We start from the raw sequence: 14965 nt of genomic DNA, 5'->3' as shown, positions 1-14965 counted from the left end.
CTCAGCCCGGACTCCCCAAGGAGCCAGCCACCCGTGCTTAGTCCGGCAAGGGACTAACCACCACCTACCCGCCCCAGCCTGTCCACATCAGAGGCCCTTGTTGCAGCGGCAGTGGCACGTCTCGAGGCGGGTAATGAAGATGCCTATATGAGACTCATGGCAGCTGCAGAGAAAGCAGCGGAGGCCGAGCGTGCAGAACGCCGTGAAGTGGCGGAGCGAGCAGCGGCAGAGAGAGCAGCGGAGCACCAGCACAGGCTGGAGATGGCTCAACACGGGCTCCCACTAGACGCCCCAGCACCACCAGAGTCCAGGGCTTCCAAAGTCCAGGCCGAGGACTTCCCTCTGCTTGAGAAGGATGGAGACCTGGATTCCTTCCTGCTGGCCTTTGAAAGGACCTGCGTTCAACACCATCTGGCCCCGGATCAGTGGGCAAGATACCTGACCCCCCGTTTGAGGGGTAAGTCCTTGGAAGTTTTGGGGGACTTACCTGCCGGGGCGGAGCAGGACTACAGCAGCATCAAGCGGGCCCTGATCCAGCACTACAACCTCACCCCGGAGTCCTACCGCAAGAAGTTCCGGAGCCTGCAGCGGGGCCCAAAGGACACCTGGACTGACCACATGCGGGCGTTGCTGATAGCTGCGGAGCACTGGACCTCGGGTCTAGCGCTCACCACCCACCATGAGGTCCAGGAACTGTTAGTCACAGAGCAGTTCTTGTGGGACTGCCCAGAGGACCTCCAGCAGTTCCTCCGTGACCGGAAACCGAAGGGGACTTCTGCTACAGCCGCCCTGGCAGACAAGTATGCCAATAACAGGGCGTCTGAGCCGAAGAAGCCTGCCAGCAGCACCTGGAGAGGGGGTAAGCCCAATCCTGCACCTGTTTCTTCCCCAGCCCCCAGAGTGCAAGGGGTGTACCCCCCTGCTGCCCTCTCCAGGCCAGGCACAGAACCCAGACGTTGTCATCACTGCAACCAGCTGGGACACTTCAAGGCTGTCCAGTATGTCCCCATCGACTTAAGGCCCCATCCCTGTCCCCGAAACCGTCCACTGTTTGATGTGTGGGAGGGGGTGGTGGGAGGTCCCTGGACAATTACCAACCCGTCACTATCGGCTTCTCAGCGGTCATGGGATTGCGGGACACATGCGCTAAACGAACCCTGGTACGTCCTGAGGTGGTGTCCCCTCAAGACTTGGTGCTGGGGAAAACCCTTTCCGTATCCAGAATTGGAGGCATGGAACTGGCGCTGCCTGTCGCCAAGGTGTTTTTAGACTGGGGCACCCGGAGGGGAATGCGGGAGGTGGGAGTAACGTCAAATATTATCATCATTATTCATTGTTATAGCGCCATTTATTCCATGGCGCTTAACATGTGAGGAGGGGTATACATAATAAAAACAAGTATAATAATCTTAAACAATACAAGTCATAACTGGTACAGGAGGAGAGAGGACCCTGCCCGCGAAGGCTCACAATCTACAAGGGATGGGTGAAAATATAGTAGGTGATGATAGAGCTGGTCATGCAGCGGTTTGGTTGATCGGTGGTTACTGCAGGTTTTAGGCTGCCATATTCCTGCCAATGTATTGCTTGGGACCGATTTGGGGCGGCTAGAGTCTCAGTATGTGGCCACTGAACCCCCAAGTTCGGCTCCCCAAGAATGTCATGACTCTGTGAATGTTGATGTGTTGATGTGTTGAATGTGCCTCCAACAGTGGAGGAGGGAGTGAAACCTGAGGGTACTCCATACACTGACACCACACACACAGGGCTCACAGGGAGGACAGGTGAGGAGACTGTAGGGGTGAGCTCAGAGGTGGAGGGAGGGGCTGCTATGGGCAGTGTAGGGCCCCTAAGTGAATCCAGCCTGCTGAGTCTAGGGCCCCTACAGGAAGAGGAACAGGCCATGGGGGAGGGGGCGTTCCGGGACAGGAGCCACCAGGTAAGACCCCAGGGCAGACCCACACCCGGGATGTCAGGAGTGTAGGGAAGTCTGCCTGACATAGCGACTTGGTCAGGAGCCGGGGAAAAGCAGGCGCTACCCGTGGTCACAGCGGTCGTGGCCCCTGTCACCAGGAGTCGGAGCACCGGAGCCCAAGGAGCCTCGCAGAGGTTCGACGGCTTGCCCCTCTCTGACCAAGTGGCTGTCGAGTCAGACAGCGGCCAGGAGACAGATCCCGGGGAGCTGAGAGCGGATGTGGCAGTGTCATCCATTCTCGCCACATCGAGTCAGGGATTTCAGGCAGCGCTGGAAGCTGACACTAGCCTGAAAGCTCTCAAGGAGCAGGCGGCACAGCCTCCCGGGGAGTCAGACCGTGAGCGGGTGGTCTGGGACCAGGGACGGCTGCACCGGGTAACGGTCCAGCAGGGTTCACCGCAGGCGTGGCCCAGGGACCAACAGTTAGTGGTACCCTATCCGTTCAGGGCGGAACTGTTGCAGACAGCACACGAGATTCCCATGGCCGGACACCTAGGGATCGCTAAAACCAGGGCCAGGCTAGCACAGCATTTCTACTGGCCTGGAATGAGGACTGATGTAATTGCCTACTGCCGTTCTTGTGACACCTGTCAGAGGGTGGGGAAGGCGGGGCGGCGCTCCAAAGCCCCACTGGTAACTCTGCCCATCATTGAAGAGCCTTTCTCGAGGATGGCTGTGGATCTCATTGGACCTCTGACCACTCCCAGCCGCTCCGGAAAATGCTTCATATTAACGGTAGTGGACTATGCCACTCGGTACCCGGAGGCGGTAGCTTTGTCATCCATTCGGGCTGACAAAGTGGCCACTGCCTTACTGGAGATCTTCTCCAGAGTGGGGTTTCCCCAGGAAATGCTCACCGATCGAGGGACCCAGTTCATGTCACAGCTGATGGAGTCTCTCTGTAAGCAGATACAGGTGCAACATCTGGTAGCCAGCCTGTATCACCCACAGACCAATGGCCTGTTTGAGCGGTTCAATGGCACCTTAAAGCAGATGCTTAAGATGTTGGTCGGCTCCCACGGGAGAGACTGTGAGCGGTATCTCCCACACCTTCTATTTGCCTACCAGGAGGTTCCACAGGCCTCAACGGGGTTCTCCCCCTTTGAGCTCCTGTATGGGCGACGTGTACGGGGGCCCCTTGCCCTGGTGAAGGAAGCGTGGGAAGGAGATTTGGCCACCCCTGGCGGCCATTGAGTATGTTGTGCGCTTCCAGGACAGAATGACGGCCTTGACCCGGCTGGTGCGTGACAAAGTGGCCCAGGGCCAAGCTGACCAGAAGCGGTGGTACGACCAGAATGCTTGTGAGAGGACCTACCAGGTGGGTCAAAAGGTGTGGGTACTGGTCCCCGTCCCACATAACAAGCTTCAGGCGGCCTGTGCCTATAATGCCATGCCATGCCTATAATCTAACGTCTTTTTCTCCTTTTTCAGGTAACATCGGGGGCTTATCTACAGCATTACAGAATGCTGTAGATAAGCCCCTGATGCCGGTGGGCTTACCTCACCCGCGAGTTTCGGGGTGACAGGTTCCCTTTAAGATCTGAGGATGCTTGGAGAGTGTCACACACTCAACAGAAGATGACAATAAACTAAGGAACAGGGTATGCCAGCCAGAGGGAAGCAAGCACACGCTTTCTGGGGGCTGCATGGCAACTAAGTCTTGGACCTGCGGAACGCTGAGCCCCCCGGCTTCCACAAGCGATTTTCAACCTGGTAAATTGACCTCCAGCGTTGTACCTTTAAGCCTTGTATTATTATTGTTATATTTTACTCTAACTCTTGATATATTTTTACTGTATATTTTTGTAATTACCTAGTGCGCCCTTAAGGCAATTAAATCATAAATTAATTTTGGGCTGATCCTTTTACTCTGATTGCGAATCTTAGAATACCCAGCGTGGGTAACGGGGCAGTCTCACCGGCGGTCATTTGCTCTAGGTGCAGTAACCTTACTGACCTGAGAGACAAAGGGGGCGCCGGAGAGCTGTGCCTGTGTAGTGACGTCACAGATTAGTGATGTAGGAAGAGCTGGGCTTCCTTCACAAGCTCCATGTACACTCGTTACACAGCACCATGCACACATGTCACAGAAGCACCATGCACACATGTCACACAAGCACCATGCACACACGTCACACAAGCACCATGCACACATGTCACACAAGCACCATGCACACACGTCACACAAGCACCATGCACACATGTCACACAAGCACCATTCACACACGTCACACAAGCACCATGCACACACGTCACACAAGCACCATGCACACACGTCACACAAGCACCATGCACACACGTGTCTGCATGGTGATTGTGTGATGTGTGTGCATGGTGCATGTGTGACATGTCTGCATGGTACTTGTGTGACGTGTGTGCATGGTGCTTTGTGACGTGTGTGTATGGTGCTGTGTGACGTGTCTGCATGGTGCTGTGTGACATGTCTGCATGGTGCTGTGTGACGTGTGAGCATGGTGCTTTGTGACGTGTGTGCATGGTGCTTGTGTGACGTGTCTGCATGGTGCTTGTGTGACGTGTGAGCATGGTGCTTTGTGACGTGTGTGCATGGTGCTGTGTGACGTGTCTGCATGGTGCCTGTGTGACGTGTGAGCATGGTGCTGTGTGACGTGTGAGCATGGTGCTTGTGTGACGTGTCTGCATGGTCCTTTGTGAAGTGTCTGCATGGTGCTTGTGTGACGTGTCTGCATGGTGCTTGTGTGAAGTGTCTGCGTGGTGCTTGTGACGTGTGAGCATGGAGCTGTGTGACGAGTGTGCATGGTGCTGTGTGATGTGTGTGCATGGTGCTTGTGTGATGTGTGTTCAACAGACGGCGGCGAGCACCCGACCTAAAACCCCCAGGATGGGACCTGCATGTGGACAGTCATGAGGATAGATTCTGCCTCAGTGTAGGAGCGCTGTGATGGAGTAGGCCTGCGACGGGGACAAGGGGGCATCCTCTACATCTAGAGCAGTGTTTCCCAAACTCCAGTCATTGTGGTCCCCAACACATCATGTTTTTAGAATCTTCTTAGGATTTCACAGGGGACAGAACCTGCGGCCATTTCTGGTGCCATAATAATAGTTCCATCACTGGCGCAATACTAAGGAAATCCTGAAAACATGAGGTGTCGGGGGCGTGAGGACTGGAGTTTGGGAAACACTGCTCTAGAGGAAAGAAGGTTTCATCATAATCACAAATGCAGATTCTTTACTGTAAGAGCAGTGAGACTAAGAAACTCTCGGCCACATGATGTTGTAATGGTCGATTCACTATTAAAATTCATATGGGGGCCTGAATGTCTCTCCTGAAAAATATTATATTACAGGTTATGTTCACTAGATTCTATGATGTCATGTTGATCCAGGGAACTGGTCCGATGTGTGGTCGGGAGAAATTTCTCCCCTAATATGGAGCTAGTAGTGTATGCCCCAGGGGTTTTGCCTTCCTCTGGATCAACATCTTAGGCCGGCGTCACACTAAATGTATGAAAAATCACTCCGAGTTTCCCTGCCGAGAGTCGCAGAAGTGTAATGCGAGTGTAATCTGATTTTCACACCTAGCATCCGATTAGATTGTAATGTGATATGAACATGAGCTTTTACATACAGCAATTCTCTACGTCATTTGCACATAGTTTTCAAAGGAAATATTCATCAAAAACACACACACACATATATACCGTATATCTCTATCTATCTATCTATCTATATATATGTCTAAGGGTTTTTCCGTCTGTCTGTCTGTCTGTCTGTCTGTCTGTCCTGGAAATCCCGGCTCTCTGATTGGTCGAGGCCGCCAGGCCTCGACCAATCAGAGACCGGCACAGCATCGACGTAGAAATCCCGCGTCTCTGATTGGTCGAGGCCGCCAGGCCTCGACCAATCAGCAACGGGCACAGCGACGATGATGTCATAAAGGACGTAGAAATCCCGCGTCTGATTGGTCGAGGCCGCCAGGCCTCGACCAATCAGCAACGGGCACAGCGATGATGATGTCATAATGGTTGCCATGGCGACGATGATGTCATAAAGGTTGCCTCGACCAATCAGCGACGGTCAAAGTCTGCCGCGAATTCTGGAATTATCATTGTCCATATACTACGGGGACATGCATATTCTAGAATACCCGATGCGTTAGAATCGGGCCACAATCTAGACCCATAGAAGGGCCCGGTCCATTGACGACCCCCGATCAGACAGGAAGAGGTCCCTCTCCCACAGCCCCAGGAATAGATTAGCATAGGAGGGCGCAAAGGCCGCCCCCATGGCTGTTCCCTGGAGCTGCAGGAAGAAGGAGCTGCAGGCAGATTCCCTAGTGTCCTGTATGTGCTAGTTGTTTTTATTTATTGTTGGACGGCTCTGTTGTCACCATTGTCCTCTTGCCTTGCACTTTAATAAAGCAATTTTACTATAAGACACAAGGTTATCTTTTTTGGATTTATTTCCTCCCCCTTTTCACAATTTAGACATGGAAAAGTGCCCTGTCGATAGCTGGCAAGAAGCCTCGGTGTGGTCTGAGGTTGTGTGCTACCAATGTCAGCCCGTACGAGGTGGTCTGATGTTCTTGGGTCTCCTTGTACTCAGAGGTGGCGACTGAAAGGTTTCCACAGTGGGGTAGGCTTTGTGTAACAAAGACCAATGTTTCCTAATGACCGTGTATTTTGGGCATGTATTACCTCACCATCAACTAGGTATTGTAACTAGGGACCCTATTTATATTACCTTAACCCCTTAAGCCCCAAGGGTGGTTTGCACGTTAATGACCGGGCCAATTTTTACAATTCTGACCACTGTCCCTTTATGAGGTTATAACTCTGGAACGCTTCAACGGATCTTGGCGATTCTGACAATGTTTTCTCGTGACATATTGTACTTCATGATAGCGGTAAAATTTCTTTGATATATCTTGCGTTTATTTGTGAAAAAAAAAACAGAAATTGGCGAAAATTTTGAAAATTTTGCAATTTTCCAAGTTTGAATTTTTATGCCCTTAAATCACAGAGATATGTCATGTAAAATAATTAATAAGTAACATTTCCCACATGTCTACTTTACATCAGCACAATTTTGGAACCAAAATTTTTTTTGTTAGGGAGTTATAAGGGTTAAAAGTTGACCAGCAATATCTCATTTTTACAACACCAATATTTTTTAGGGACCACATCACATTTGAAGTCATTTTGAGGGGTCCATATGTTGTGCCATTTGTACTGAGTACGCCGATACCCCACATGTGGGGGTAAACCACTGTTTGGGCGCATGGCAGAGCTCGGAAGGGAAGGAGCGCCATTTGACTTTTCAATGCAAAATTGACAGGAATTGAGATGGGACACCATGTCAGGTTAGAGATCCCCTGATGGGCCTAAACATTGAAACCCCCCACAAGTGACACCATTTTGGACAGTAGACCCCCTAAGGAACTTATCTAGCTGTGTTTTGACAGCTTTGAACCCCCAAGTGTTTCACTACAGTCTATAATGCAGAGCCGTGAAAATAAAAATTATTTCTTTTTTTCACAAAAATTATTTTTTAGCCCCCCGGTTTTGTATTTTCCCAAGGGTAACAGGAGAAATTCGACCCCAAAAGTTGTTATCCAATTTGTCCTGAGTACGCTGATACCGCATATGTGGGGGGGGGGGGACCACCGTTTGGGCGCATGGCAGAGCTCGGAAGGGAAGGAGCGCCATTTGGAATGCAGACTTAGATGGATTGGTCTGCAGGCGTCACGATGCATTTGCAGAGCCCCTGATGTACCCAAACAGTAGAAACCCCCCACAAGTGACACCATTTTGGAAACTAGACCCCATATGGAACTTATCTAGATGTGTTTTGACAGCTTTGAACCCCCAAGTTTTCACTACAGTTTATAACGCAGAGTCGTGAAAATAAAAATTATTTTTTTCCCACAAAAATGTTTGTTTAGACCCCTAAATTTTTATTTTCCCAAGGGTAACAAGATAAATTGGGTGTTGGGGTAAACCCCTGTTTAGGCGCACGGGAGAGCTCGGAAGGGAAGGACCACTGTTTTACTTTTTCAATGCAGAATTGGCTGGAATTATGATCGGACGCCATGTCACGTTTGGAGAGCCCTGATGTGCCTAAACAGTGGAAACCCCCAATTCTAACTGAAACCCTAACCCCAACACACCCCTAACCCTAATCCCAACCATAACCCAAACCACACCCCTAACCCTGACACACCCCTAACCCTAATCCCAACCGTAAATGTAACCCTATCCCTAACTTTAGCCCCAACCCTAACTTTAGCCTCAACCCTAACTTTAGCCCCAGCCCTAACCCTAAATTTAGCCCCAACCCTGACCCCAACCCTAACTCCAGCCCTAGCCCTAACCCCAACACTAGCCCCAACCCTAGCCCTAACCCCAATGGGAAAATGGAAATAAATACGTTTTTAATTTTTTTTTTATGTTTCCCTAACTAAGAGGGTGATGAAGGTGGGTTTGATTTACTTTTATAGTGGGTTTTTTAGCGGATTTTTATGATTGGCAGCCGTCACACACTAAAAGACGCTTTTTATTGCAAAAAATATTTTTTGCGTTACCACATTTTGAGACCTATAATTTTTCCATTTTGGTCCACAGAGTCATGTGACATCTTGTTTTTTGAGGGACGAGTTGACGTTTTTATTGGTAACATTTTCGGGCACGTGACATTTTTTGATCGCTTTTTATTCAGATTTTTGTGAGGCAGAATGACCAAAAACCAGCTATTCATGAATTTCTTTTGGGGAAGGCGTTTATACCGTTCCACGTTTGGTAAAATGGATAAAGCAGTTTTATTCTTCGGGTCAGTATGTTTACAGCGATACCTCATTTATATCATTTTTTTATGTTTTGCCGCTTTTTATCCGATAAAAACTATTTTATAGAAAAAATAATTATTTTTGCATCGCTTTATTCTGAGGACTATAACTTTTTTATTTTTTCGCTGATGATGCTGTATGGCGGCTCGTTTTTTGCGGAACAAGATGACGTTTTCAGCGGTACTATGGTTATTTATATCCGTCTGTGATCACGTGTTATTCCACTTTTTGTTCGGTGGTATGATACTAAAGAGTTGTTTTTTGCCTTTTTTTTTACGGTGTTCACTGAAGGGGTAACTAGTGGGACAGTTTTATAGGTCGGGTCGTTACGGACGCGGCAATACTAAATACGTGTACTTTTATTGTTTTTTTATTTAGATAAAGAAATGTATTTATGGGAACAATACTTTTTTTTTTCATTATTTAGGAATTTTATTTATTTATTTATTTTTTACACATCTAAAAAAAATTTATTATTTTTTTTTTTTTTACTTTTTCCCAGGGGGGACATCACTGTATAGTGACAGATGGCTGATCTGACACTTTGCAGAGCACTATGTCAGATCAGCGATCTGGCGTGCCCTGCTGCTAGGTAACAGAGCCTGCTCTGGTCCCGGAAGTACTCCCTGCAGGACCCGTAAGTAGCCCCGCAGCCATTTTGGATCCGGGGCCTGCAGGGAGGAGACGCTCAGTACAAGGTGAGTACATCACCTTGTACCGGGGGTCTCGGGGAAGCCCGCAGGGAGCCCCCTCCCTGCGCGATGCTTCCCTATACCGCCGGCACACCGCGATCAAGTTTGATCGCGGTGTGCCGGGGATTAATGTGCCAGGAGCGGTCCGTGACCGCTCCTGGCACATAGTGCCGGATGTCAGTGGCCGATCCACTATGACGTACTATCCCGTCACTGGGAATTAAGTCACAGGTCACCTTGACGGGATAGTACGTCATATGGGATTAAGGGGTTAATCTAGCTTCACCTTTTCATGATGCTGGTCTATATTCCTTATTAAATCCTTTTCAGCACTACCCATGTTTCTAAAAAACTAAGGATTTGCTTCATTTAGGCATTCTTATCTACATACCAAGGTAATTAATGTCTACTGCCTCCTGTCCAGTCTCCTCCTGGTCTATACCACTTTTGACCTCTAGAACACCTATATTCTCCACATCTATGATATCATATGCATTTTATTCACCTCGGTGGATTCGCTGGTGCTCTTAGGGTCTATGGCCGCTCGACTTACCTCTTTGCAACTTTCCTAATAGACATATGGTATATTACGCATGTACCTTGCAGACCTGTATATATGTACACTAGCTATTGAACCCGTTCTACGCCCGGGTGGCGAGCATTTATATTGGTATATGGTCTCCATCCTGGTATGTGCTACTCCATCCTGCGTCCCCATCCTGTCATGAACTGCTCCATCCTGCGCCCCCATGCTGTCATGTGCTGCTCCATCCTGCGCCCCCATCCTGTCATGTGCTACTCCCATCCTGCGCCCCCGTTCTGTCATGTGCTGCTCCCATCCTGCGCCCCTGTTCTGTCATGTGCTGCTTCCATTCTGCACCCCCGTTCTGTCATGTGCTGCTGCCATCCTGCGCTCCCGTTCTGTCATGTACTGCTCCCATCCTGCGCCCCCGTTCTGTCATGTGCTGCTCCCATCCTGCGCCCCCGTTCTGTCATGTGCTGCTGCCATCCTGCACCCCCATTCTGTCATGTGCTGCACTATTCTGTCATGTGCTGCTCCCATCCTGCTCCCCCGTTCTGTCATGTGCTGCTCCCACCCTGCGCCACCATTCTGTAATTTGCTGCTTCCATCCATATGCCCCATATGCTGCTCCATAAAGGTTTTTGGCCCCCATAAGATGCTCCATAGTATATGCCCCGTACACTGCTCCATAAAGCTTTATGGCCCCCATAGGATGCGCCATAGTATATGCCCCGTACACTGCTCCATAAAGGTTTATGGCCCCCATAAGATGCTCCATATTATATGTCCCGTACACTGCTCCATAAAGGTTTATGGCCCCCATAAGATGCTCCATAGTATATGCCCCCGTACACTGCTCCATTATGGTTTATGGCCCCCATAAGATGCTCCATAGTATATGCCCCGTACGCTGCTCCATAAAGGTTTATGGCCCCCATAAGATGCTCCATAGTATATGCCCCGTACACTGCTCCATAAAGGTTTATGGCCCCCATAGGATGCTCCATAGTATATGCCCCGTACACTGCTCCATAAAGGTTTATGGCCCCCATAAGATGCTCCATAGTATATTCCCCGTACACTGCTCCATAAAGGTTTATGGCCCCCATAAGATGCTCCATAGTATATGCCCCCGTACACTGCTCCATTATGGTTTATGGCCCCATAAGATGCTCCATGGTATATGCCCTGTATGCTGCTGGAATATATGAAAAAAAAAAATACCATACTCACCTATCGTCGCTGGGCGCCGAGTGCTGGGGGTCTGAGCAGGCAGGGACACCGGCGCGCTGTGAGGGTCAGGTGCCGGTATCGCCGCTAGTTCAGGCCCCCCAGCACTTGCTATATTCACCTGACCCTGATCCAGCGCTGCGTGCCGCTCCGTGTTCCGGGTCCTCTGGCTGTGACTGTTCAGTCAGAGGGCGGCGCGCATTAAGCGCGTCATCGCGCCCTCTGAACTGAGAACGTCACAGGCAGAGGACCCGGAAGAGAGCAGCATGCAGCGCTGGAACGGGACCGACAGGTGAATATAGCCGATACTTACCCTCCTGCCACGTCCCTGCTATCCATTGGAGATCGCGGTGTGCGTTCAGTGCTTACGCATACCGCGATCTCCTGGGAGCGTCACTCTGTGGGGTCCAGACTGCGACGGCGCTTGCGCAGTCTATAAAGGCTTGGGACAGAGTGACGCTCCCAGCGTTATATTATAGATACTATGTGTTTGTATTTATTGATATTCTGTTTTTTGTCTTTTAGCGATGGTATGATTAAGACTCGGGAGAGTCGAAACGTCATGTTTTGTTACTAGATTTGATCGCTTTTCCTTATGTTTGTAGAATTGCTCCCATGTGCTACTTATATTGAGTTATGTTGAATAAACTCACACTATCTGGCATAATTAACCACTAGAGTGTGCGGTGTCTCTCAAATTATATCGGACATGAAAGTGACAGGATAACATTCTATCCAGATCTGCTGGCTTATTCTTTGATACGTAGTTTTATTGATGCTTATAAAAAGGGGAGGTTTGTAAATTAACATTCAATTTAGCTATTATTTCATTGGCTGACTGAGTACATAATATATTTAACTGAGTACATGGCATATTCTGACTAAAGGTACCATCACACTAAGCGACGCTGCAGCGATACCGACAACGATGTCGATTGCTGCAGCGTCGCTGTTTGGTCGCTGGAGAGCTGTCACACAGACAGCTCTCCAGCGACCAACGATCCCGAAGTCCCCGGGTAACCAGGGTAAACGTCGGGTTACTAAGCGCAGGGCCGCGCTTAGTAACCCGATGTTTACCCTGGTTACCGTTGTAAATGTAAAAAAACAAACACTACATAATTACATTCCCGGTGTCTGGTCAGGTCCCTTGCCTTCAGCTTCCAGCACTGACTGGGCGCCGGCCGGAAAGTACAGCGGTGACGTCACCGCTGTACTTTACGGCTTGCCGGCGCTCACCAGTCAGTGCACTGCGGGAAGCTGAAGGCGACGGACCTGACCAGACACCGGGAATGTATGTATGTAGTGTTTGTTTTTTTACATTTACAACGGTAACCAGGGTAAACATCGGGTTGCTAAGCGCGGCCCTGCGCTTAGTAACCCGATGTTTACCCTGGTTACCAGTAACGACATCGCTGAATCGGCGTCACACACGCCGATTCAGCGATGTCTGCAGGAGATCCAGCGACAAAATAAAGTGCTGGACTTTCCCCAGCGACCAACGATCTCCCAGCAGGGGCCTGATCGTTGGTCGCTGTCACACATAACGATTTAGTTAACGATATCGTTGCTACGTCACAAAAAGCAACGATATCGTTAACAATATCGTTATGTGTGACGGTACCCTTAGGTCTTACCCAACAAGCTGATTTAGCACTCTTAGAAGTAGCGGTCACCCTTATCCTGCTATTCAGCAAGATTTTAGACATTAGTTCTGGACATCTGGCCTAAGTTCCTGTTTTTAGGCGTCTGGAAAGTACCAAGGAACCATCTGGCCTAGCTCATGTGGTCAAGTTGAGCAACTGATATAAACTTGCTGAGTATATAGATATATATTTGCTTTTATGTGAGTATATATGATTATAAAGGAGTATACATGCAAGTGGGATCTATGTGATATAGATATTTCTATCACAGGCTCTTGCTGAGAGAGTGAGACATCTCCATTCCCTGACAGATCCTGCAGTGAGCACCCCGTCCTTCTCAGGCGTGTGGCGCTGGCAGCAGGATGTCCTCTGAGGGTAGATCTATGGCTGCTTCACACTCCGGCTCCTCTTCTCATGCTGTATACGACGTATTTAATATGGCGGAGATTAGTGATGTTGGAGGCGGAGCTTACCATTTAGGTGCAGGATGCATCGTGGTGGAATGGAGACAGGATCGGATGAGGTAATTAAGCAATAATGGGACTTCATGTTCATAATGTGTTTGTGCTGTGTTTATTCTGTACTGTATTTTTTGTGTTAACTGCACTTGTGCTGCTTTACTTGTGTGCATGGTGCTTGTGTGACGCGTCTGCATGGTGCTTGTGTGACGAGTGTGCATGGTGCTTGTGTGACGAGTGTGCATGGTGCTTGTGTGACGTGTGTGCATGGTGCTTGTGTGACGAGTGTGCATGGTGCTTGTGTGACGAGTGTGCATGGTGCTTGTGTGACGAGTGTGCATGGTGCTTGTGTGACGAGTGTGCATGGTGCTTGTGTGACGAGTGTGCATGGTGCTTGTGTGACGAGTGTGCATGGTGCTTGTGTGGCGAGTGTGCATGGTGCTGTGTGACGAGTGTGCATGGTGCTTGTGTGACGAGTGTGCATGGTGCGTGTGTGACGTGTGTGCATGGTGCTTGTGTGACGCGTGTGCATGGTGCTTGTGTGACGCGTGTGCATGGTGCTTGTGTGACGAGTGTGCATGGTGCTTGTGTGACGAGTGTGCATGGTGCTTGTGTGACGTGTCTGCATGGTGCTTGTGTGACGTGTCTGCATGGTGCTGTGTGACGTGTCTGCATGGTGCTGTGTGACGTGCGTGCATGGTGCTCGTGTGACGAGCGTGCATGGTGCTCGTGTGACGTGTCTGCATGGTGCTTGTGTGACATGTCTGCATGGTGCTGTGTGACGTGTCTGCATGGTGCTGTGTGACGTGTCTGCATGGTGCTTTTATGACGTGTCTGCATGGTGCTGTGTGAGGTGTGTGCATGGTGCTGTGTGACGTGCGTGCATGGTGCTTCTGTGACGTGCGTGCATGGTGCTCGTGTGACGTGCGTGCATGGTACTCGTGTGACGTGTGTGCATGGTGCTCGTGTGCAGAGGCGTAGCTAGAGCTTTTGCCGCCCGGGGCTGTTCCCGAGTTTGGCGCCCCCCCCCCCCCCCGGCTCAATACACACAAAGGTTACCAAAAATGGTTTTCCTGTTTTGTAGAACTTAAAATGGGCCTAATGGTGTCACCCCCACATGCCACACCTGTGACTTAATACCACCACACCATGACCAGGCCACATAGTGATCGAATAATACTACATACAAGGGACAAATACCACAACACCATTTCTAGACCACATATTACCACCACATAGTGACTGAATACTACAATACTGATCAGTAATAAAAAAAAAAACCCACAATACTATCACCATAAGTGCCAGTATTCACAGGAGATCTGTACTTAGTATGCAGTGTCTGTGTAGAGGTAATACAGAGATCACTGGTGACATTATACACAGGACCTCTATATAGTATACAGTGTATAGTGTCAGTGTATAGGTAACACTGACTCACCAGTGACGTCTCTAGGTGAAGTCCTTCATCTTTCATCCAGCACAGACCGCCATCATTCCTTACAGCCAGGACTCGTTTCTGCAGGAAATAACACAGTTATCTCGAGCTCCGCTTGCAGAACACATTACTTAATTTTTCACAACTTCTACATTACATCACATGAAGAAAAAAAGGTGATAT

At 49.5% G+C, this 14965-nt stretch overlaps 1 protein-coding gene across 2 annotated transcripts in view; it reads right to left on the bottom strand.

Moving 5' to 3' along the window:
* The window catches only part of LOC138663164 (gastrula zinc finger protein XlCGF66.1-like), a 95713-nt gene that overhangs the window by 57122 nt on the left and 23626 nt on the right, over positions 1-14965 (bottom strand). The window contains exon 2 of one of the 2 annotated variants that reach the window (XM_069749313.1): positions 14786-14863. The exons of the other annotated variant lie outside the window; for it this stretch is intronic. The gene's annotated coding sequence lies outside the window, so the exon portion shown is untranslated. The remainder of the gene's footprint in view (positions 1-14785; positions 14864-14965) is intronic. 2 annotated transcript variants of the gene reach the window in all.

Source organism: Ranitomeya imitator, chromosome 2 (assembly GCF_032444005.1).
Source record: "Ranitomeya imitator isolate aRanImi1 chromosome 2, aRanImi1.pri, whole genome shotgun sequence".
In the NCBI taxonomy this organism is placed as follows: domain Eukaryota; kingdom Metazoa; phylum Chordata; class Amphibia; order Anura; family Dendrobatidae; genus Ranitomeya; species Ranitomeya imitator.
This window is presented reverse-complemented; position numbering and strand designations above follow the sequence as displayed.